The sequence below is a fragment of the Pseudophryne corroboree genome, chromosome 2 (genome assembly GCF_028390025.1).
Source record: "Pseudophryne corroboree isolate aPseCor3 chromosome 2, aPseCor3.hap2, whole genome shotgun sequence".
Lineage (NCBI taxonomy): Eukaryota > Metazoa > Chordata > Amphibia > Anura > Myobatrachidae > Pseudophryne > Pseudophryne corroboree.
In genome coordinates, this window is record NC_086445.1 from 599,189,009 (window position 1) to 599,214,686 (window position 25,678).

The following is a 25,678-nucleotide window of genomic DNA, read 5'->3' on the forward strand; positions in this document are numbered from 1 at the left end:
GGAGACAGTCGCCATCATCAGGAAGCCCCCCTACCAGGCTGCAAAGGCAAGCGTAGGCCGTCAAGTTTCCGGGTTGCAGCGGCCGCTTGGAACCCACCCCTTTTTCATCACCACACCCGCCCAACGCTGCGTCACCTCCCCCGCAACGCCGTGTCGTCGCCCCATACTGCCCCACGAATGCCTCTGCCTGTTAATCAGGCATAAGCGACCGCATAACTGAGATGGGATCACATCTCCCTGTCCCACGCACGCGCAGTGTGGTTCCTGTGTGTGCGCACTACGGCGGACCCAGGGAAAATGCAAACGCATCTCAGATGTGTGTGATACTGAACACCCCCCGTAAACCTGTCAAAAAGGAGAAGGGATATTTGAAAATTTCCATTCACATGTAAGTCAATAACCTAACATTGGGTTTTTAGAGTATGACACAGGATTACAGACCATCCACCCGCAGGCAGATGTTTTGCCGCCTGCTCTGAATATTTTCCCAGTAATAATTGCCTGAAAGTCTCCCTATTAGGACGTTGACTATATAATCACAGATCACAACAAAACAAAAATTGTTACTACGCAGTAAAATTACCAAAAATTAATAAACACAAACTATAGTCATTAACATGTGTCGTTTCCGTCACACATTTAACTTCCTTTTATAATAACTGTGAGAAAATTATTTGTTAACTATTGAATTTTTGGTGAGTCTATCAGCATACTGTAAAATACAGTAAGAGGGAGGCTTTAGACAGAAAAGAGGAACCTGAGAAAGCGGAAGCTTGAGGGACACATTTTTAAAGGTGTGAATCAGCTGGGGAGAAAGAGGGAGAGACACACAGAGAGAGACAGACAGAGAGAGAGAGAGAGAGAGAGAGAGAGACATCGTGAGAGAGAGAGAGAGAGAGAGAGAGAGAGAGAGAGAGAGAGAGAGGTGAAAGGAGGCTCAATGAGAAGGTGGAAGAGTAAGAGTGTGGTAAAGTGTGTGTAAGTAAGAGATATAGTATGTAGACTACAGCAGGCAGATTGGGGGAGAAGTGTCGGATGATAGCAAGCTCACATTAGGAGGTAAGCTACATAATTTGCTTGTATGTATTTATATATATGTTCTGTGCAGGATGTTATCTGTGAAGTATAGCAATGGCCAATGTAATATTTTCATGTTTGTAAATGGCTGGCAGACAGCTTCTTTGCCTGATGCTGGAGAGGATACTGTAACTGGAAAAGATTGGGAACCCAGAAGGGGTGGTGTTCAGTATACCGGTTGTTGGGATCCCAGCGCACAGTATACCGGCCCGAGAATCCCGACAACCGGCATACCGACACCTTTTCTCCCTCTTGGGGGTCCACGACCCCCCAGGAGGGAGAATAGATAGCGTGGCGCGCGTGGTGAGCGTGGCGCGCGTGGTGAGCGCAGCGAGGCCGCAAGGGGCTCATTTGCGCTCGCCCCGCTGTCGGCAAGCCGGTGGTCGGGATCCCGTCGCCGGTATGCTGGCCGCCGGGGACCCAGCCGCCGACACCTCATACCACACCCCCTGGAAGAATTAACTAAGTCATTAACAGGGCAACAGGTTCCTTTGTCAGAAAGATGAGCAATTCCATAGGTTTAAACTAGTGGCTGTAAAATCTGTTCTAATGAAAAGTTTTCTTGTGGTTTTAGGAGACTGGTGATAGATTGCATAAGAATAATATAGGGGGTAATTCAGAGTTGATCGCAGCAGCAAATTTGTTAGCAGTTGGGCAAAACCATGTGGGTCATTCCGAGTTGATCGTACAGAGCAACTTTTTGCTGCTTGTGCGATCAATCTGACGCCGCCTGTGGGGGAGTGTATTTTAGCATAGCAGGGCTGTGATCGCTTGTGTAGCCCTGCTATGCTAAAAAAGATTCCTGCAAAACAAGACCAGCCCTGCAACTACTTACCCAGTGCGATGGATCCAGCGATGAAGGTCCCGGCTGCGACATCAGACATCCGCCCTCCAAACGCCTGGATCCACCTGCGTTGGACACACCACGCCTGGAAAATGGTGAGTATCCGCCCCGGAACGCCTCCTGCCTGTCCGTCATCTTGCGATCGCCGCTGCAATCACTTTTCTCGCTGGCGGCGTCGCGGAACGGTGACGATCGTCGCCAGGCAACGACGCGTGTGCGCAATGCACATTTGCATTTCTGACCCATTCACACCGCAGCGAAGAACCGCTGCGTGCGAACGGGTCGGAATGCCCCCCATGTGCACTGCAGGGAGGGGCAGATATAACATGTGCAGAGATAGTTAGATTTGGGTGGGGTGTGTTCAAACTGAAATCTAAATTGCTGTGTAAAAATAAAGCAGCCAGTATTTACCCTGCACAGAAACAAAATAACCCACCCGAATCTAACTCTCTCTGCAAATGTTATATCTGCCCCTCCTGCAGTGCACATGGGGTGTCATTCCGAGTTGTTCGCTCGCTAGCTGCTTTCATACCTCCCAACATGACCCTCTCCAGGAGGGACAGAATGCTCTGCTCCTGGACTTCCCTCTTAATGTATGATTGCCATCACCTGTGCTGAAACAACTTTCTTATCCACTAACCTGTTCAGCACAGGTAATGGCAATCAGAAATTAAGAGAAAAATCCAGAAGCAGAGCATTGTGTCCCTCCTGGAGAGGGTCATGTTGGGAGGTATGTGCTTTTAGCAGCAATGCACACGCTAGGCCGCCGCCCTCTGGGAGTATATCTTAGCTTAGCAGAATTGCTAACGAAAGGTTAGCAGTTCTGCTATTAAATATTTCCCTGCAGTTTCTGAGTAGCTCCAGACCTACTCCTAGATTGCGATCACCTCAGTCCGTTTAATTCTGCTTTGACGACACAAACACGCCCTGCGTTTGGCCAGCCACTCCCCCGTTTCTCCAGCCACTCCTGCGTTTTAGCCTGACACGCCTGCGTTTTTTAGCACACTCCCGGAAAACGGTCAGTTTCCGCCCAGAAACACCCACTTCCTGTCAATCACACACCGATCAGCAGAGCGACTGAAAAGCGTCGCTCGCCCCTGTGTAAAATTTGCTTTGTTTTGTGTGAAATTACTTTGCGCGTGCGCCCTGCAGCCCGTACGCATGCGCAGGACTGGCGGTTTTTAGCCTGATCGCAATTCTGCTAAAAACGGCAGCGAGCGAACAACTCGGAATGACCCCCATGGTCTTGCCCAACTGCTAACAAATTTGCTGCTGCAATCAACTCTGAATTAACCCCATAGTTATAGAATGGAAACAGATAATCTGTTTACTGTTTATTTCCCTAAAGGGGGGTATACACAGGAGAGATGTGTGCTGAGCGAACCGCTCAGCACACATCTCTCCCGCTGCTCAGCACAGCGCGCTGTGTGCTGAGCGATGCGGGGGGAGGACGGGGGCCGGTCATTTCACTCAGCGGCGGCGATAGCGATGTGCGGGGCCGCGCATCACTATCGCTGAGAGGGATACACACGAGTGATCTGTGCTTAAAATCTAAGCAATCTAGTCAGATTGCTTAGATTTTAAGCATGGATCTCTCTGTGAGTACCGCCCTTAATACTTAAATGTAGGGGTCAATCCTATTCCCAGTGAAGGATGCAAAGTGCTGTTGCAAGGACATGAAAATGCCTGCAATAGCATCCGATCTTACACTGACCCCCCACCCCCCTCCCTGTGGCCCCTTTTAGCGTACAGCTTACAGATATTTGCAAGCTGTACGCTAAAAAGAAAAATAGGCCAGTTGATGGTACCGTAAATGTGGCATAACATTGCCCTTACTGGCACCAGCAATGTCTTCATGTGCAGAGAGAGTTGGATTTGGGTAGGTTATATTGTTTCTGTGCAGGGTAAATACTGGCTACTTTATTTTTACACTGAAATTTAGATTTCAGATTGAACACACCCCACCCAAATCTACTATCACTGCACATGTTATATCTGCCCCCCCCCCCCTCCCCCTGCAGTGCACATGGGGGTCAGTGCCAGATTAAGGACCACATGGGCCTGGAGCTGAAATTTCTGAAGGGCCTACTGTGTACCGTAGCAGAGGGTTGACCAGCAACAGTGTGGTTGTGACTAGGGGTAGAGCCCCTTATACACAATACGCCATGTAGAGCCCCTTTTATTAACGTTATGCCAGGTACAACCCCTTTCTTTTATTCACGTTATGCTAGGTGGAGCCCCTTTTATACACGTGTCGCCAGGTAGAGCCTGTTATACAAACTGCACCAGGTAGCGCCTTATACACATAGCAACAGGTAGCCCATTATACAAATTGCGCTAGCTAGCCGTCACTCACCATTCGGCGCCTGTGGTCCCCCGGCTCTATGTTCTTGTCATACTCCCGCGGTGGGGTGCAGGCAGCGTGAAGTGGCCAGGATGGGGGGCAGCCGGCCGGAGCAGGAAGCGGTGGGGGGCACTGTGGTGCAGGCAACACACTCAGCCACCCTGTTCACCCCATTCCCTACACACACCTCCTGCCTGGAAGGGCCAACACATATACCCTGCCTGTTCCCCACAGCCCTCTCACTTTCCCCCGTTTTCCCCAGTCACTGAGCTATGCCGACAGAGCAGGAGCAGACAGACCAACCAGGAAAGGTTGCGGGCGTGGCCTAATCACGGACCCGTGACCACGCCCTCTTGGGGGATGGAGGGGGGGAACCCCTACCATTTAGCAAGCACCACTAGCCGGGACGACAGAGGGGTCACAGGACTGGACCAGCGGCTAAGTCACTGTCACCTTGCGACCTGGCAGGCAAGTACACCGCTGGCTGCTGCTGTTGTACCCAGTGGAGGGGAGGGAGGCGCGGCGCCTGTGTGAGATCATGGCGCAGGGGAGAAGCAGAGAAATCTTTCGGCGCAGGGAGGACTTCTGAGGCTGTCTAGTGCTGCTGATGTGCTGTAATAGGAAAAACATTTTTTCCTGTTACCAACAGCAGGAGATCCTGTGGGCCTATTTTGATGGGGGGGCCTGGAGCTGCAGCTCCATCCGCCCCATTGTTAATCCGGCCCTGATGGGGGTAATTCAGACCTGATTGCACACTAACTTTTTTTGTTGCGCTGTGATCAGGTCAGAACTGCGCATGCATATGCACCGCAATGCGCAGGCGCGTCGGTCGGGTACAAAGCGGATCGTTGCTGTGCGATGGGTTTTACAAAGAATCCATTCGCATAGCTGATCGCAAGGAGATTGACAGAAAGAAGGCGTTTGTGGGTGTCAACTGATCATTTTCAGGGAGTGGTTGGAAAAGATCTTTCTCGAACGTCCTTGAGGATGCTGGGACTCCGTAAGGACCATGGGGAATAGACGGGCTCCGCAGGAGATAGGGCACTTTAAGAAAGCTTTGGATTCTGGGTGTGCACTGGCTCCTCAATCTATGCCCCTCCTCCAGACCTCAGTTTTACACTGTGCCCAGAGAGAGATGGGTGCACTGCAGGGAGCTCCCTGAGTTCTCTGCCTAGAAAGCATTTTTGTTTGGATTTTTTCTACATTTTTACAGGGAGCACTGCTGGCAACAGGCTCCCTGCATCGAGGGACTGAGGAGAGAGGGGCAGACCTTCTTGTCTAAGATAGGCTCTGCTTCCTCGGCTACTGGACACCATTAGCTCCAGAGGGGGTGACTTACTGGGCGTCCACCCCCAGAGCCGCGCCGCCGTTCTCCTCGCAGAGCCAGAAGAAACGAAGTCAGAAGACGTCTCAGGCGGCAGAAGCCTTCAGAGCTTCACTGAGGTAACGCACAGCACCGCAGCTGTGCGTCATTGCTCCCATACACCTCACATACTCCGGTCACTGTAAGGGTGCAGGGCGCAGGGGGGGGGGGGGGCGCCCTGGGCAGCAATATAACACCCCTCTTATGGCAAAAAGTCTATATACATGTACAGGTGGGCACTGTACATGTATATAAAAGAGCCCCCGCCATATTTTAGTAAGTTTGAGCGGGACAGAAGCCCGCCGCTGAGGGGGCGGGGCTTCTCCCTCAGCACTCACCAGCGCCATTTTCTCTCCACAGCACCGCTGAGAGGAAGCTCCCCGGACTCTCCCCTGCTTGACACACGGTGAAGAGGGTTTTAAAGTAGAGATGAGCGGGTTCGGTTCCTCGGAATCCGAACCCGCCCGAACTTCAGGTTTTTTTACACGGGGCCGAGCGACTCGGATCTTCCCGCCTTGCTCGGTTAACCCGAGCGCGCCCGAACGTCATCATCCCGCTGTCGGATTCTCGCGAGGCTCGTATTCTATCGCGAGACTCGGATTCTATATAAGGAGCCGCGCGTCGCCGCCATTTTCACATGTGCATTGAGATTGATAGGGAGAGGACGTGGCTGGCGTCCTCTCCGTTTAGACTAGAGTACTAGAGAGAGACACAAATTTTGGGGAGCATATTATTAGGAGGAGTACTACTTGCTGCTGATAGTGTGACCAGTGACCACCAGTTTAATTAATCTGTTCTCTGCCTGAAAAAAAACGATACACAGTGTGACACAGTCACATACCATATCTGTGCTCAGCCCAGTGTGCTGCATCATATGTAATACTGTATATCATTATCTGACTGTGCTGAGTGCTCACTGCTCACACAGCTTAATTGTGGGGGAGACTGGGGAGCAGTTATAGCAGGAGTACATATTGTACAGTGCACACTTTTGCTGCCAGAGTGCCACTGCCAGTGTGACTGACCAGTGACCACCAGTATTGTGATTGTCTGCTGACCACCAGTATATTGTGATTGTCTGCCTGAAAAAGTTAAACACTCGTCGTGTGGTGTTTTTTTTTATAAACGCATTCTGCAGACAGTGTCCAGCAGGTCCGTCATTACATAATATATATATACCTGTCCGGCTGCAGTACTAGTGTGATATATATATATATTTTATTTTTATCTCATTATCATCCAGTCTATATTAGCAGCAGACACAGTACGGTAGTCCACGGCTGTAGCTACCTCTGTGTCGGCAGTCGCTGGTCCATCCATAATTGTATACCACCTACCCGTGGTTTTTTTTTCTATCTTCTTGATACTAGTAGCTTACTTTAGGAGTCTGCAGTGCTGACAGACAGTGTCCAGCAGGTCCGTCATTACATAATATATATATACCTGTCCGGCTGCAGTACTAGTGTGATATATATATATATTTTAATTTTATCTCATTATCATCCAGTCTATATTAGCAGCAGACACAGTACGGTAGTCCACGGCTGTAGCTACCTCTGTGTCGGCAGTCGCTGGTCCATCCATAATTGTATACCACCTACCCGTGGTTTTTTTTTCTATCTTCTTGATACTAGTAGCTTACTTTAGGAGTCTGCAGTGCTGACAGACAGTGTCCAGCAGGTCCGTCATTACATAATATATATATACCTGTCCGGCTGCAGTACTAGTGTGATATATATATATATATATATTTTATTTTTATCTCACTATCATCCAGTCTATATTAGCAGCAGACACAGTACGGTAGTCCACGGCTGTAGCTACCTCTGTGTTGGCAGTCGCTGGTCCATCCATAATTGTATACCACCTACCCGTGGTTTTTTTTTCTATCTTCTTGATACTAGTAGCTTACTTTAGGAGTCTGCAGTGCTGACAGACAGTGTCCAGCAGGTCCGTCATTACATAATATATATATACCTGTCCGGCTGCAGTACTAGTGTGATATATATATATATTTTATTTTTATCTCATTATCATCCAGTCTATATTAGCAGCAGACACAGTATGGTAGTCCACGGCTGTAGCTACCTCTGTGTCGGCAGTCGCTGGTCCATCCATAATTGTATACCACCTACCCGTGGTTTTTTTTTCTATCTTCTTGATACTAGTAGCTTACTTTAGGAGTCTGCAGTGCTGACAGACAGTGTCCAGCAGGTCCGTCATTACATAATATATATATACCTGTCCGGCTGCAGTACTAGTGTGATATATATATATATTTTATTTTTATCTCATTATCATCCAGTCTATATTAGCAGCAGACACAGTACGGTAGTCCACGGCTGTAGCTACCTCTGTGTCGGCAGTCGCTCGTCCATCCATAAGTATACTAGTATCCATCCATCTCCATTGTTTACCTGAGGTGCCTTTTAGTTGTGCCTATTAAAATATGGAGAACAAAAATGTTGAGGTTCCAAAAATAGGGAAAGATCAAGATCCACTTCCACCTCGTGCTGAAGCTGCTGCCACTAGTCATGGCCGAGACGATGAAATGCCAGCAACGTCTTCTGCCAAGGCCGATGCCCAATGTCATAGTACAGAGCATGTAAAATCCAAAACACCAAATATCAGTAAAACAAGGACTCAAAAATCTAAAATAAAATTGTCGTCGGAGAAGCGTAAACTTGCCAATATGCCATTTACCACACGGAGTGGCAAGGAACAGCTGAGGCCCTGGCCTATGTTCATGGCTAGTGGTTCAGCTTCACATGAGGATGGAAGCACTCAGCCTCTCGCTAGAAAAATGAAAAGACTCAAGCTGGCAAAAGCACAGCAAAGAACTGTGCGTTCTTCGAAATCCCAAATCCACAAGGAGAGTCCAATTGTGTCGGTTGCGATGCCTGACCTTCCCAACACTGGACGTGAAGAGCATGCGCCTTCCACCATTTGCACGCCCCCTGCAAGTGCTGGAAGGAGCACCCGCAGTCCAGTTCCTGATAGTCAGATTGAAGATGTCAGTGTTGAAGTACACCAGGATGAGGAGGATATGGGTGTTGCTAGCGCTGGGGAGGAAATTGACAAGGAGGATTCTGATGGTGAGGTGGTTTGTTTAAGTCAGGCACCCGGGGAGACACCTGTTGTCCGTGGGAGGAATATGGCCATTGACATGCCTGGTGAAAATACCAAAAAAAATCAGCTCTTCGGTGTGGAAGTATTTCACCAGAAATGCGGACAACATTTGTCAAGCCGTGTGTTGCCTTTGTCAAGCTGTAATAAGTAGGGGTAAGGACGTTAACCACCTCGGAACATCCTCCCTTATACGTCACCTGCAGCGCATTCATAATAAGTCAGTGACAAGTTCAAAAACTTTGGGCGACAGCGGAAGCAGTCCACTGACCAGTAAATCCCTTCCTCTTGTAACCAAGCTCACGCAAACCACCCCACCAACTCCCTCAGTGTCAATTTCCTCCTTCCCCAGGAATGCCAATAGTCCTGCAGGCCATGTCACTGGCAATTCTGACGAGTCCTCTCCTGCCTGGGATTCCTCCGATGCATCCTTGCGTGTAACGCCTACTGCTGCTGGCGCTGCTGTTGTTGCTGCTGGGAGTCGATGGTCATCCCAGAGGGGAAGTCGTAAGCCCACTTTTACTACTTCCACCAAGCAATTGACTGTCCAACAGTCCTTTGCGAGGAAGATGAAATATCACAGCAGTCATCCTGTTGCAAAGCGGATAACTGAGGCCTTGACAACTATGTTGGTGTTAGACGTGAGTCCGGTATCCGCCGTTAGTTCACAGGGAACTAGACAATTTCTTGAGGTAGTGTGCCCCCGTTACCAAATACCATCTAGGTTCCACTTCTCTAGGCAGGCGATACAGAGAATGTACACGGACGTCAGAAAAAGACTCACCAGTGTCCTAAAAAATGCAGTTGTACCCAATGTCCACTTAACCACGGACATGTGGACAAGTGGAGCAGGGCAGGGTCAGGACTATATGACTGTGACAGCCCACTGGGTAGATGTATGGACTCCCGCCGCAAGAACAGCAGCGGCGGCACCAGTAGCAGCATCTCGCAAACGCCAACTCTTTCCTAGGCAGGCTACGCTTTGTATCACCGGTTTCCAGAATACGCACACAGCTGAAAACCTCTTACGGCAACTGAGGAAGATCATCGCGGAATGGCTTACCCCAATTGGACTCTCCTGTGGATTTGTGGCATCGGACAACGCCAGCAATATTGTGTGTGCATTAAATATGGGCAAATTCCAGCACGTCCCATGTTTTGCACATACCTTGAATTTGGTGGTGCAGAATTTTTAAAAAAACGAGAGGGGCGTGCAAGAGATGCTGTCGGTGGCCAGAAGAATTGCGGGACACTTTCGGCGTACAGGCACCACGTACAGAAGACTGGAGCACCACCAAAAACGCCTGAACCTGCCCTGCCATCATCTGAAGCAAGAAGTGGTAACGAGGTGGAATTCAACCCTATATATGCTTCAGAGGTTGGAGGAGCAGCAAAAGGCCATTCAAGCCTATACAATTGAGCACGATATAGGAGGTGGAATGCACCTGTCTCAAGCGCAGTGGAGAATGATTTCAACGTTGTGCAAGGTTCTGCAACCTTTTGAACTTGCCACACGTGAAGTCAGTTCAGACACTGCCAGCCTGAGTCAGGTCATTCCCCTCATCAGGCTTTTGCAGAAGAAGCTGGAGACATTGAAGGAGGAGCTAACACAGAGCGATTCCGCTAGGCATGTGGGACTTGTGGATGGAGCCCTTAATTCGCTTAACAAGGATTCACGGGTGGTCAATCTGTTGAAATCAGAGCACTACATTTTGGCCACCGTGCTCGATCCTAGATTTAAAACCTACCTTGGATCTCTCTTTCCGGCACACACAAGTCTGCTGGGGTTCAAAGACCTGCTGGTGAGAAAATTGTCAAGTCAAGCGGAACGCGACCTGTCAACATCTCCTCCTTCACATTCTCCCGCAACTGGGGGTGCGAGGAAAAGGCTCAGAATTCCGAGCCCACCCGCTGGCGGTGATGCAGGGCAGTCTGGAGCGACTGCTGATGCTGACATCTGGTCCGGACTGAAGGACCTGACAACGATTACGGACATGTCGTCTACTGTCACTGCATATGATTCTCTCCCCATTGAAAGAATGGTGGAGGATTATATGAGTGACCGCATCCAAGTAGGCACGTCAGACAGTCCGTACTTATACAGGCAGGAAAAAGAGGCAATTTGGAGGCCCTTGCACAAACTGGCTTTATTCTACCTAAGTTGCCCTCCCACAAGTGTGTACTCCGAAAGAGTGTTTAGTGCCGCCGCTCACCTTGTCAGCAATCGGCGTACGAGGTTACTTCCAGAAAATGTGGAGAAGATGATGTTCATTAAAATGAATTATAATCATTTCCTCCGTGGAGACATTGACCAGCAGCAATTGCCTCCACAAAGTACACAGGGAGCTGATATGGTGGATTCCAGTGGGGACGAATTGATAATCTGTGAGGAGGGGGATGTACACGGTGATATATCGGAGGATGATGATGAGGTGGACATCTTGCCTCTGTAGAGCCAGTTTGTGCAAGGAGAGATTAATTGCTTTTTTTTTGGTGGGGGTCCAAACCAACCCGTCATTTCAGTCACAGTCGTGTGGCAGACCCTGTCACGGAAATGATGGGTTGGTTAAAGTGTGCATGTCCTGTTTATACAACATAAGGGTGGGTGGGAGGGCCCAAGGACAATTCCATCTTGCACCTCTTTTTTCTTTAATTTTTCTTTGCGTCATGTGCTGTTTGGGGAGTATTTTTTTGAAGGGCCATCCTGCGTGACACTGCAGTGCCACTCCTAGATGGGCCAGGTGTTTGTGTCGGCCACTAGGGTCGCTTAGCTTACTCACACAGCTACCTCATTGCGCCTTTTTTTTTTCTTTGCGTCATGTGCTGTTTGGGGAGTGTTTTTTGGAAGGGCCATCCTGCGTGACACTGCAGTGCCACTCCTAGATGGGCCAGGTGTTTGTGTCGGCCACTAGGGTCGCTTAGCTTACTCACACAGCTACCTCATTGCGCCTCTTTTTTTCTTTGCGTCATGTGCTGTTTGGGGAGTGTTTTTTGGAAGGGCCATCCTGCGTGACACTGCAGTGCCACTCCTAGATGGGCCAGGTGTTTGTGTCGGCCACTAGGGTCGCTTATCTTACTCACACAGCTACCTCATTGCGCCTCTTTTTTTCTTTGCGTCATGTGCTGTTTGGGGAGTGTTTTTTGGAAGGGCCATCCTGCGTGACACTGCAGTGCCACTCCTAGATGGGCCAGGTGTTTGTGTCGGCCACTATGGTCGCTTATCTTACTCACACAGCTACCTCATTGCGCCTCTTTTTTTCTTTGCGTCATGTGCTGTTTGGGGAGTGTTTTTTGGAAGGGCCATCCTGCGTGACACTGCAGTGCCACTCCTAGATGGGCCAGGTGTTTGTGTCGGCCACTAGGGTCGCTTATCTTACTCACACAGCTACCTCATTGCGCCTCTTTTTTTCTTTGCGTCATGTGCTGTTTGGGGAGTGTTTTTTGGAAGGGCCATCCTGCGTGACACTGCAGTGCCACTCCTAGATGGGCCAGGTGTTTGTGTCGGCCACTAGGGTCGCTTATCTTACTCACACAGCTACCTCATTGCGCCTCTTTTTTTCTTTGCGTCATGTGCTGTTTGGGGAGTGTTTTTTGGAAGGGCCATCCTGCGTGACACTGCAGTGCCACTCCTAGATGGGCCAGGTGTTTGTGTCGGCCACTAGGGTCGCTTATCTTACTCACACAGCTACCTCATTGCGCCTCTTTTTTTCTTTGCGTCATGTGCTGTTTGGGGAGTGTTTTTTGGAAGGGCCATCCTGCGTGACACTGCAGTGCCACTCCTAGATGGGCCAGGTGTTTGTGTCGGCCACTAGGGTCGCTTATCTTACTCACACAGCTACCTCATTGCGCCTCTTTTTTTCTTTGCGTCATGTGCTGTTTGGGGAGTGTTTTTTGGAAGGGCCATCCTGCGTGACACTGCAGTGCCACTCCTAGATGGGCCAGGTGTTTGTGTCGGCCACTAGGGTCGCTTATCTTACTCACACAGCTACCTCATTGCGCCTCTTTTTTTCTTTGCGTCATGTGCTGTTTGGGGAGTGTTTTTTGGAAGGGCCATCCTGCGTGACACTGCAGTGCCACTCCTAGATGGGCCAGGTGTTTGTGTCGGCCACTAGGGTCGCTTAGCTTACTCACACAGCTACCTCATTGCGCCTCTTTTTTTCTTTGCGTCATGTGCTGTTTGGGGAGTGTTTTTTGGAAGGGCCATCCTGCGTGACACTGCAGTGCCACTCCTAGATGGGCCAGGTGTTTGTGTCGGCCACTAAGGTCGCTTAGCTTACTCACACAGCTACCTCATTGCGCCTCTTTTTTTCTTTGCGTCATGTGCTGTTTGGGGAGTGTTTTTTGGAAGGGCCATCCTGCGTGACACTGCAGTGCCACTCCTAGATGGGCCAAGGTGTTTGTGTCGGCCACTAGGGTCGCTTAGCTTACTCACACAGCTACCTCATTGCGCCTCTTTTTTTCTTTGCGTCATGTGCTGTTTGGGGAGTGTTTTTTGGAAGGGCCATCCTGCGTGACACTGCAGTGCCACTCCTAGATGGGCCAGGTGTTTGTGTCGGCCACTAGGGTCGCTTAGCTTAGTCATCCAGCGACCTCGGTGCAAATTTTAGGACTAAAAATAATATTGTGAGGTGTGAGGTGTTCAGAATAGACTGAAAATGAGTGGAAATTATGGTTTTTGAGGTTAATAATACTTTGGGATCAAAATGACCCCCAAATTCTATGATTTAAGCTGTTTTTAGTGTTTTTTGAAAAAAACACCCGAATCCAAAACACAACCGAATCCGACAAAAAAAATTCGGTGAGGTTTTGCCAAAACGCGGTCGAACCCAAAACACGGCCGCGGAACCGAACCCAAAACCAAAACACAAAACCCGAAAAATTTCAAGTGCACATCTCTATTTTAAAGTAGAGGGGGGGCACATATTTGGCGATTATACATTACAGCAGCTCTACTGGGTAAACATTCTGTGTTTTTTCCTGGGTTATATAGCGCTGGGGTGTGTGCTGGCATTCTCTCTCTCTGTCTCTCCAAAGGGCCTAGGGGGGAACCTGTCTTCAGATAAGAGATTCCCTGTGTGTGTGGAGTGTGTCGGTACGTGTGTGTCGACATGTATGCGGTAAAAGGCTCTCCTAAGGAAGAGATGGAGCAAATCTGTGTGGGTGCGTGGTGTCTCAGTCGACAACGCCGACACCTGATTGGATATGTGAAATTAAGTGCTAAGATGAACTTATTACAAAAGATTAGAGAACAGACAGGGAATCTACCCATGTCTGCCCCTATGTCACAGAGATCTTCAGAGTCTCACAACGCTCACTATCCAAAATAATAGACACTGTTATCGACACGGAGTCTGACTCCACTGTCGACTACGTTAATGCAAAGTACAGCCAAGACTGGCAGAAAAGTATTCAATATATGATTATTGTAATAAAAGATGTTTTGCATATCACTGATGACTCATCTGTCCCTGACACAAGGGTACACATGTTTAAGGGGAAGAAAGCTGAGGTAAATTTCCCTCCTCTCATGAAGGAAAAGAGCGGGAATCTCCAGACAAGAAGCTGCAGCTTCCCAATAAGAATTCTCAGGGAGTATCCTTTCCCTAATGGGGCCAGGATAAGATGGGAATCTTCCCCTAGGGTGTACAAGGCATTGACACGTTTACCCAAAAAGGTAGAGCTGACTTAACAGCTATCCTCAGGGATCCTGCAGATAGCATGCAGTAAAAGTACTTTGAAGTCCATTTACACACATTCTGGTACACTACTCAGACCGGCGATTGTGTCGGCACGGGTTTATAGCGCTGTAGCAGCGTAGTCAGATACCTTATCAGTGGAGGTTGAAACCCTAGATAAGGATGCCATGTTATTGTCCCTAGTATGTATGTATATATATATATATAAACAGAAGTCCAACAATGTGGAGGTGCACTCTTCCAGTTCAATGATTTCTCACACGTTCATCTTTCACAATAGCTTTATTGCAGTCAAATCTAGGCTTATTTAATCGACGTTTCGATCCTCAGTTTAGGATCTTTATCAAGATAAGCTTCCAGTTTATGGGAGCATCATATATTGATTACTGGAAAAACATAAAATAAAACATATACACATATTAAACAAACACAATACAACAAGAAAACAAACAAATAGAACATTAGTGGACCACCACGCCCTTTTTGGTCGATTATAAAAAAGATTCATTAATCACCAAAGTGAATCGTGCGTATTGACCAGTGTCTATATGAGTTATAGTCGTGTGTGGGCAAATCTACACCGCGGATATATATCACACCATATGTGGATACCAGGTGTCACCAACCTATGAAATAGGTAAACACTAGCTTCAAAATGTCGCTAGCCCTGGACACTTACTCACACTAATCAATATGTCAGGTTCAGACAATGCCAGGTCTGTAGGGTTAATAAGGTCATATTCAAGCAGAATTTCTGTAGATAAATAAACCAATACATATATCTGAAAAAACACTCAAACTTATTAACATGTGTATAGTACACATTTTCACCTGTTCAGTGAACACACACCCAAGTACTTACTATTAGGTTCATTAGAGTTCACTTCTTATGGGACGACTGAGACAACCAAAGTAATCACTGTAAGCAAATACACAATAAGCCAACCTCTTAGTCCTAGAGACCTCCAGTGCAATTGCTGTCATACCACACATATAAAAACTGCAATACTCACGGAGGGTGTTCGAGTCCTCACCACCTCTACAGCCACACAGCTGAGAAGCTGATGGGCTGTCCTTAAATACCCTTCAGACCGGAAGTGTATGGTGCACCCTATCTAATCCATCCCTGGACGCTCTCATGGTGCACAAAAGTCACACCCGCGGAGGCCGCCTTCCTCGCTGGCATCCATCCAACACCCCTACCACCTGAGAGCCGTCCCGCTGCCGAGCACGCCGCCGCACAGGGGAAAAGCAACAGTCGCGACTTCAGTGGAACGCAAATGCGTTCCACAACCCGGAAGTCGGAAACCGGAAGCGCCGTGCGCTCCGGTCTCTACGATAGCCTAATAGGTTCAGACAGATGATTCACAATACTGACAGGCGAAACTTCAGTTAATACAGACGGGGAGAAAAAACATACACACTGGAGGGGAGAATACACACAATCCACTAGGGAATCTAAAAATAGATCACAAGAGTGCTTAATAGTTCTAAGACATGCTCACAACTTAAATCATCAAAGGGACGCAGTGGTCACTGTGTACAGACATATTACAAAAATCATATACATCCAATAAAAAATCAAACCTCGATGTGCTACAGTGTGAGACCGTAAACAGAAACCTCCAAAACTAATTATCATGCATCAGAGTAATCTTTCTCAGTAATTAATACCATCAATGTTTATTAAACACGTAATTAGTTAATACATGTAAAAAAACTCAATTTTATTTATATCTGAAAAAATGTTTGAAAAAATGTTTTCAACAGAGGTTCACAGGTTATGTCTCAAACCATAGCTCTCACATTAAACATTTTTTCATGGTCAGGTTAACTCATAGGTACCACAGAATCCCTCAGGTTTATACCCATGTTGACATCTATAGGAGTATCTGCTAATAAATTCACAAGAAGACATTCATAGCAGCATGTTCATTTAGGCCTTTGGGTGAGACCGTGTTGAGGTGAGCAATCCAGAAGCTCTCCCTTTGGCGTAAAACTTGGGTGCGGTCCCCACCGTGGCTCAACGGTGGAACCCAATCGATGAGTCTGCATTTCAAATTTGCTACCTGATGTCCTCGTTGCAGGTAGTGTCTGGCAACAGGCTTATCACTGGTACCTGTTTGTATTGCAGTCCTAATAGATAACCGATGGTTCGCCATCCGTTCCCTAAAACAACGGGTGGTAAGCCCCACGTAACATAAACCGCAGGGGCATGTTAAGGTATACACCACGAAGTCGAGTCTACAATGTAGGTGGTACCTGATTTTGATATTCCTGCCGGAATGTGGATGGGGAAAGGTAGAACCAGTCTGCAGGGATCTGCACGTTGTGCATTTCCCACATGAAAAGCAGCCAGGTTTTTTACTCATAATCTGAAGAAAATTCAACTTAGTCTCAGGTACTGATGTAGGCCTCATTAGCATCTGTCGTAAGTTAGGCCCTCGTTTGTAAGCCATCATCGGTGGGTTTGTGTGTGTAAATGGTAACCCTTGATCAGATTTTAAGATTGGCCAATGCTTCCGCAGTGTTTTACGTGTAAAATGTGCATAATTGTCAAACTTCGTAGTGTAGATCATACGATTATCATTAGCAACAACCTTAGGTGATTTTTTGCTGAATAAGTTCCTGGCTCTACGCAAACTGTTGCTGATCACTTTGGTAGAGTAACCTCTTTCTCTAAACCTTTGTTTCATTTCCACCAATTGTTTCTCCCTAATTTCTTCGTCGTTATTGATACGCATTACTCGTAGAAATTGTGAGATGGGTAGATTGTTTTTTAACGAGGGGGGATGGAAACTACTGGTCAATAAGGTGGTATTTCTATCTGTGGACTTCCTGTATAGGGAAGTAACAAAAGCTCCATTTTGTATGGACACATTCACATCTAGAAAATGAACTGAATGTTGTGAGCTCTCGTGTGTGAATTTAACCGGGCTATTAAGCGTGTTAATATTGTTAACCATTTCAATAAAGGATTCCTGTGTGTCCTCCCACAGTAGGAAGACATCGTCAATGAATCGTTTATAGAAGGAGATTTTCGATCCATAGATGGGCAAAATATGCGTTTCCTCGAAGTTCGACATATAAAGATTAGCATATGCAGGCGCCAGATTGGAGCCCATGGCTGTCCCTGAGCATTGGAGGAAATATGAATCCTTGTATTTGAAGTGGTTTAGACTCAAAACTAGATTGGTTAGTTCTAGAATAAATTCAGTAGGTACATTACCAACTGTACTATCAGTGAGTACATCCCTTATTGTTTCCAGTCCTTCATTATGTGGTATAATGGTGTACAATGATTGTACATCCATAGTACATAAGAGGCAATTGCCCCTCGGTACCTCAATCAGTCCTAATTGATGAAGAAAATCGCTAGTGTCGCGTATGTAGCTGCGGCACTTGTTAACATGCGGCTGTAGTATAGAATCCACCCACCTAGCTATCGGTTGTAGTAATGAGCCTTCGGCTGCGATGATCGGTCGCCCAGGCGGATTAGTCATCGTTTTATGAATTTTAGGGAGTGTATAGATAATGGGACATTTTGGCTCATCTACACTCAAAAAATCAAAAAGATCCTGATCTATCCAATTACTCTCTAGTCCTCTCCTCAAACTTAGATCAATTGTCTTTTTAATGGAGGGTATAGGATTGGTCGCTACCCTTCGGTATGTGTTGGTGTCCGCCAACTGGCGACTCACCTCTGAATCGTAATCAGTCCAGTCCTGGACTACCACGGCGCCGCTGGACTGGACTGATTACGATTCAGAGGTGAGTCGCCAGTTGGCGGACACCAACACATACCGAAGGGTAGCGACCAATCCTATACCCTCCATTAAAAAGACCATTGATCTAAGTTTGAGGAGAGGACTAGAGAGTAATTGGATAGATCAGGATCTTTTTGATTTTTTGAGTGTAGATGAGCCAAAATGTCCCATTATCTATACACTCCCTAAAATTCATAAAACGATGACTAATCCGCCTGGGCGACCGATCATCGCAGCCGAAGGCTCATTACTACAACCGATAGCTAGGTGGGTGGATTCTATACTACAGCCGCATGTTAACAAGTGCCGCAGCTACATACGCGACACTAGCGATTTTCTTCATCAATTAGGACTGATTGAGGTACCGAGGGGCAATTGCCTCTTATGTACTATGGATGTACAATCATTGTACACCATTATACCACATAATGAAGGACTGGAAACAATAAGGGATGTACTCACTGGTAGTACAGTTGGTAATGTACCTACTGAATTTATTCTAGAACTAACCAATCTAGTTTTGAGTCTAAACCACTTCAAATACAAGGATTCATATTTCCTCCAATGCTCAGGGACAGCCATGGGCTCCAATCTGGCGCCTGCATATGCTAATCTTTATATGTCGAACTTCGAGGAAACGCATATTTTGCCCATCTATGGATCGAAAATCTCCTTCTATAAACGATTCATTGACGATGTCTTCCTACTGTGGGAGGACACACAGGAATCCTTTATTGAAATGGTTAACAATATTAACACGCTTAATAGCCCGGTTAAATTCACACACGAGAGCTCACAACATTCAGTTCATTTTCTAGATGTGAATGTGTCCATACAAAATGGAGCTTTTGTTACTTCCCTATACAGGAAGTCCACAGATAGAAATACCACCTTATTGACCAGTAGTTTCCATCCCCCCTCGTTAAAAAACAATCTACCCATCTCACAATTTCTACGAGTAATGCGTATCAATAACGACGAAGAAATTAGGGAGAAACAATTGGTGGAAATGAAACAAAGGTTTAGAGAAAGAGGTTACTCTACCAAAGTGATCAGCAACAGTTTGCGTAGAGCCAGGAACTTATTCAGCAAAAAATCACCTAAGGTTGTTGCTAATGATAATCGTATGATCTACACTACGAAGTTTGACAATTATGCACATTTTACACGTAAAACACTGCGGAAGCATTGGCCAATCTTAAAATCTGATCAAGGGTTACCATTTACACACACAAACCCACCGATGATGGCTTACAAACGAGGGCCTAACTTACGACAGATGCTGATGAGGCCTACATCAGTACCTGAGACTAAGTTGAATTTTCTTCAGATTATGAGTAAAAAACCTGGCTGCTTTTCATGTGGGAAATGCACAACGTGCAGATCCCTGCAGACTGGTTCTACCTTTCCCCATCCACATTCCGGCAGGAATATCAAAATCAGGTACCACCTACATTGTAGACTCGACTTCGTGGTGTATACCTTAACATGCCCCTGCGGTTTATGTTACGTGGGGCTTACCACCCGTTGTTTTAGGGAACGGATGGCGAACCATCGGTTATCTATTAGGACTGCAATACAAACAGGTACCAGTGATAAGCCTGTTGCCAGACACTACCTGCAACGAGGACATCAGGTAGCAAATTTGAAATGCAGACTCATCGATTGGGTTCCACCGTTGAGCCACGGTGGGGACCGCACCCAAGTTTTACGCCAAAGGGAGAGCTTCTGGATTGCTCACCTCAACACGGTCTCACCCAAAGGCCTAAATGAACATGCTGCTATGAATGTCTTCTTGTGAATTTATTAGCAGATACTCCTATAGATGTCAACATGGGTATAAACCTGAGGGATTCTGTGGTACCTATGAGTTAACCTGACCATGAAAAAATGTTTAATGTGAGTGCTATGGTTTGAGACATAACCTGTGAACCTCTGTTGAAAACATTTTTTAAAACATTTTTTCAGATATAAATAAAATTGAGTTTTTTTTACATGTATTAACTAATTACGTGTTTAATAAACATTGATGGTATTAATTACTGAGAAAGATTACTCTGATGCATGATAATTAGTTTTGGAGGTTTCTGTTTACGGTCTCACACTGTAGCACATCGAGGTTTGATTTTTTATTGGATGTATATGATTTTTGTAATATGTCTGTACACAGTGACCACTGCGTCCCTTTGATGATTTAAGTTGTGAGCATGTCTTAGAACTATTAAGCACTCTTGTGATCTATTTTTAGATTCCCTAGTGGATTGTGTGTATTCTCCCCTCCAGTGTGTATGTTTTTTCTCCCCGTCTGTATTAACTGAAGTTTCGCCTGTCAGTATTGTGAATCATCTGTCTGAACCTATTAGGCTATCGTAGAGACCGGAGCGCACGGCGCTTCCGGTTTCCGACTTCCGGGTTGTGGAACGCATTTGCGTTCCACTGAAGTCGCGACTGTTGCTTTTCCCCTGTGCGGCGGCGTGCTCGGCAGCGGGACGGCTCTCAGGTGGTGGGGGTGTTGGATGGATGCCAGCGAGGAAGGCGGCCTCCGCGGGTGTGACTTTTGTGCACCATGAGAGCGTCCAGGGATGGATTAGATAGGGTGCACCATACACTTCCGGTCTGAAGGGTATTTAAGGACAGCCCATCAGCTTCTCAGCTGTGTGGCTGTAGAGGTGGTGAGGACTCGAACACCCTCCGTGAGTATTGCAGTTTTTATATGTGTGGTATGACAGCAATTGCACTGGAGGTCTCTAGGACTAAGAGGTTGGCTTATTGTGTATTTGCTTACAGTGATTACTTTGGTTGTCTCAGTCGTCCCATAAGAAGTGAACTCTAATGAACCTAATAGTAAGTACTTGGGTGTGTGTTCACTGAACAGGTGAAAATGTGTACTATACACATGTTAATAAGTTTGAGTGTTTTTTCAGATATATGTATTGGTTTATTTATCTACAGAAATTCTGCTTGAATATGACCTTATTAACCCTACAGACCTGGCATTGTCTGAACCTGACATATTGATTAGTGTGAGTAAGTGTCCAGGGCTAGCGACATTTTGAAGCTAGTGTTTACCTATTTCATAGGTTGGTGACACCTGGTATCCACATATGGTGTGATATATATCCGCGGTGTAGATTTGCCCACACACGACTATAACTCATATAGACACTGGTCAATACGCACGATTCACTTTGGTGATTAATGAATCTTTTTTATAATCGACCAAAAAGGGCGTGGTGGTCCACTAATGTTCTATTTGTTTGTTTTCTTGTTGTATTGTGTTTGTTTAATATGTGTATATGTTTTATTTTATGTTTTTCCAGTAATCAATATATGATGCTCCCATAAACTGGAAGCTTATCTTGATAAAGATCCTAAACTGAGGATCGAAACGTCGATTAAATAAGCCTAGATTTGACTGCAATAAAGCTATTGTGAAAGATGAACGTGTGAGAAATCATTGAACTGGAAGAGTGCACCTCCACATTGTTGGACTTCTGTTTAAATATTGTGGGTCTCCCATGTATATGGAGACTTCCACTAGGAGCACCCCATTGTTGTTATAACATTCCGATGCGAGTGCAGGAATATACTTGTTATATATATATATATATATATATATATATATTTATATGTAAAAGATGTTGTCTTATGTATATATATATAAGACATGCCCAAAGAGACGTTAGTCTACTGGGTTCTAGAGTCAACGCTATGTCGATTTCTGCTAGACTTGTCCTGTGGAACATGCAATGGACAGGTGATGCCGACTAAAAGAGGCATATGGAGGGTTTACCTCACAAGGCTGAGGAATTGTGTGGAGAAGGGCTCTCGAACCTGGTCTCCACAGCTATAGCTGGTAATTCTGATCTTTTGCCTTATATTCCCTCACAGACTAAGAAAGCACGACATTATCAAATGCAGTCCTTTCGGTCGCAGAATAACAAGAAAGTATGAGGAGCGTCCTTTCTTACCAGAGGTAGGGCACGGGGCACAGCTAGTTCCCAGGAACAGAAGTCCTCCCCGGCCTCTTCTACATCCACCGCAGGATGCGGGAACTCCGCTAAGGGAGTCCGTCCCAGGGGGAGCACGTCTTCGACTCTTCAGCCACATCTGAGTTCACTCACAGGTGGATCCCGGGGCAATAAAAATTGTTCTCAGGGTTACAAAGGAATTCAAAAGGTGCCTCCTCGCCGTTTTTTCCTTATCGGACCTACCGGCTTCTCCCCCAGAAGGGGAGTTATATTAAATACAATTCACACATTGTATCTCCAACAGGTGGTGCTCAAGGTTCTCCTCCTGCAACAAGGAAGGGGCTATTACTCAACCTTGGCTGTAGTCCCGAATACGTACGGTTCGGTCAGACCTATTTAAAATTAAAACCTCTGAACCTATACTAGAAAAGGTTCAAAATTAAAGTGGAATCGCTCAGAGCGATCATGGCCAGCCTGGAAAGGGGGGATTTGATAGTGTATCTAGACATAAAGGCTGCATACCTTCATGTTCCCATTTATCCACCCCATCAGGCGTACCTGAGAATTGCGGTACAGTATTGTCATTACCAATTTCAGGGTAATTGGCGGAAATGATGGTGCTCCTACGCAAGCAAGGAGTCACAGTTATCCCATACTTGGACGATCTCCTATAAGGCGAGATCAAAAGAGCAGTTGTTGAACAGCGTGTCACTTTCGCTGAAGGTGTCACAGCAACACTGCTAGTTTCTCAATATCCCGAAGTCACAGTTGGTTCCTATGACTAGTCTGCCCTTCTTGGGTATGATTCTGGATACGGACCAGAAAGGGGTTTACCTTCAGATAGATAAGGCTCAGGAACTCATGACTCTGGTCAGGAACTTTTTGAAACCAAGACAGGTGTCGGCATCGCTGCACCCGAGTCCGGGGAAAATCATTCCCTTCGGCAGTTTCCATGCAAGGTCTTTCAAATGGGACCTACTGGACAAGTGGTCCGGGTCCCATCTACAGATTCCTCAGTTGATCACCCTCTCCCCTAGGGCCAGTGTATCTCTCCTGTGGTGGCTGCAGATTGCTCACCTTCTATAGGGCCGCAGGTTCGGCATTCAGGACTGGATCCTGGTGACCACGGACGCGAGCCTCCGAGGTTGGGGAGCAGTCACACAGGGAAAAATAAAATGTCCAAGGTCTTTGGTCAAGTCAAGAGACTTGTCTTCACTTCTTGGAACTAAGGGCCATATACAACGCCCTACGTCAGGCGGAGACCCTACTTCGCGACCAAATGGTTCTGATCCAGTCAGACAACGTCACCGCAGTAGCTCATGTAAACCACCAAGGTGGCACAAGGAGCAGAGTGGCGATGGCGGAAGCCACCAGAATTCTTCGCTGGGCGGAGAATCATGTAAGCGCACTGTCAGCAGTGTTCATTCCAGGAGTGGACGACTAGGAAGCAGACTTCCTCAGCGGACACGACCTACGTCCTGGAGAGTGGGGACTTCATCAGGAAGTCTTAGCACAGATTGCAATTCGGTGGAGACTGCCACTGATAGACATGATGGCGTCCCGCCTCAACACAAAGCCGCAGAGTTATTGCGCCAGGTCAGGAGACCCTCAGGCAGTAAGCTGTGGACGCCCTAGTGACACCGTGGGTGTTGCGGTCGGTCTCTGTGTTTACTCCTCTTCCTCTCATACCCATGGTGTTGAGGATAATAAGAAAAAGAGGAGTGAGACCAATTCTCATTGTTCCAGATTGGACACGGAGGACCTGGTATCCAGATCTGCAGGAAATGCTCACAGAGAATCCGTGGCCTCTTCCTCTAAGACAGGACCTGCTGCAGCAGGGGCCCTGTCTATTCCCAGACTTACCGCGGCTGCGTTTAACGGCATGGCGGTTCAACGCAGGATCCTAGCGGTAATGGGTATTCCGGAGGAGGTCATTCCTACCCTAATTAAGTCTAGGAAGGAAGTGACATTGAAACATTATCACCGAATATGGCGAAAATATGTTTCCTGATGTGAGGCCAGGAATGCTCCTACGGAGGAATTCCTTTTGGGCCGTCTGCTTCACTTCCTTCAAACTGGAGTGAACTTGGGCCTGAAATTAGGATTGATAAAGGTTCAAATTTCGGCCTTATCCATTTTCTTCCAAAAAGAATTGGCTTCTCTTCCTGAAGTACAAACGTTTGTGTAGGGAGTACTGCATTTTTAGCCTCCTTTTGTACCGCCGGTGGCGCCTTGGGACCTTAACGTGGTGTTACGGTTCCTTAAGTCTCATTGGTTTGAACCACTTAAGTCAGTGGTGTTGAAATATTTCACCTGGAAGGTGGTCATGTTGTAAGCCTTGGCTTCGGCTAGGCGAGTTTCGGAATTGGAGGCTTTTATCACTAAAAGCCCTATCTGATTGTCCATATGGATAGAGCGAAATTGCGGACCCGTCCTCAATTCCTGCCAAAGGTGGGCTCATCCTTTCATAAGAAACCAACCTATTGTCGTGCCTGTGGCTACGCGTGACTTGGAGGATTCCGACTCCCTTGATGTGGTCAGGGCTTTGAAAATTTACGTGGCCAGAACGGCTAAAATACACTCCCCTGTATGCAGCGACTATCTGATCGCAGCCCTGCAAAAAACTGCTAGCGAACGATCAGTTCTGAATTAGGTCCAAGGTTTTGCCCAAATTTGCTGCTGTGATCAGATCTGAATTAGGCCCCTAATGACTGTCTATCTTTTTAATGTCTATCTTCTATATCACACCTGTTAGTGAGATGGACCAATTTGCGCATGTGCAAAAGGGTTCTCCTCGGGCTCCCTGCCTATACTATTCAGCTCTGGGAGCCAGATCACGGCTCCGGTTCTTCTTTTGGCATCCTGACGTCTGGGGCACATGTCCTGTCTGCCTCTCTTAGCTGTGCACCTGGGCTTTCCAACACTGTAAAGGAGCTGAGGACAATAATCTGGCTGGGTTTATGTGTTATTATTATTATTATTATTATTATCCTTTATTTATATGGTGCCGCACAGGTTCTGCAGCGCCCAATTACAGAGTACATAAACAAATAATCAAACAGGAAAACAGCAACTTACAGTTGACAATAATATAGGACAAGTACAGGGTAAATAAACATAGCTACATCAGCAGATGCCACTGAAATAAGTATCAGGTGGCAGAAGACTGCTGGAGTTGGTGCAATTGAAAATTATTAAAGTAATAAAAAGGATAAGCACATGAGGGAAGAGGGCCCTACTCGTGAGAGCTTACATTTTAAAGGGGAGGGGTAGACAGACAGGGGTGACACAGACAGGGTACATAGAGAGCGTAGAACAGAGGGTTAGGATAAGATTTGGCTGGGTTTGGTGAAGAAGTGGGTCTTGAGAGCCCGTTTGAAGTTTTGTAGAAAGATAGAGAGTCTGAGGGGGAGAGGTAGGGAATTCCAGAGAATTGGAGCAGCACGTGAAAAATCTTGGCGGTAGGAGTGGGAGGAAGTAATCAGTAAGC

General features: G+C 46.8%; 1 protein-coding gene across 1 annotated transcript in view; it reads left to right on the top strand.

Moving 5' to 3' along the window:
• Positions 1-826: 826 nt before the first annotated feature.
• FGR (FGR proto-oncogene, Src family tyrosine kinase) overlaps positions 827-25,678 on the top strand; it is a 370,485-nt gene continuing 345,633 nt past the window's right edge. Inside the window, exon 1 of the mRNA XM_063954690.1 lies at positions 827-1,059. The gene's annotated coding sequence lies outside the window, so the exon portion shown is untranslated. The remainder of the gene's footprint in view (positions 1,060-25,678) is intronic.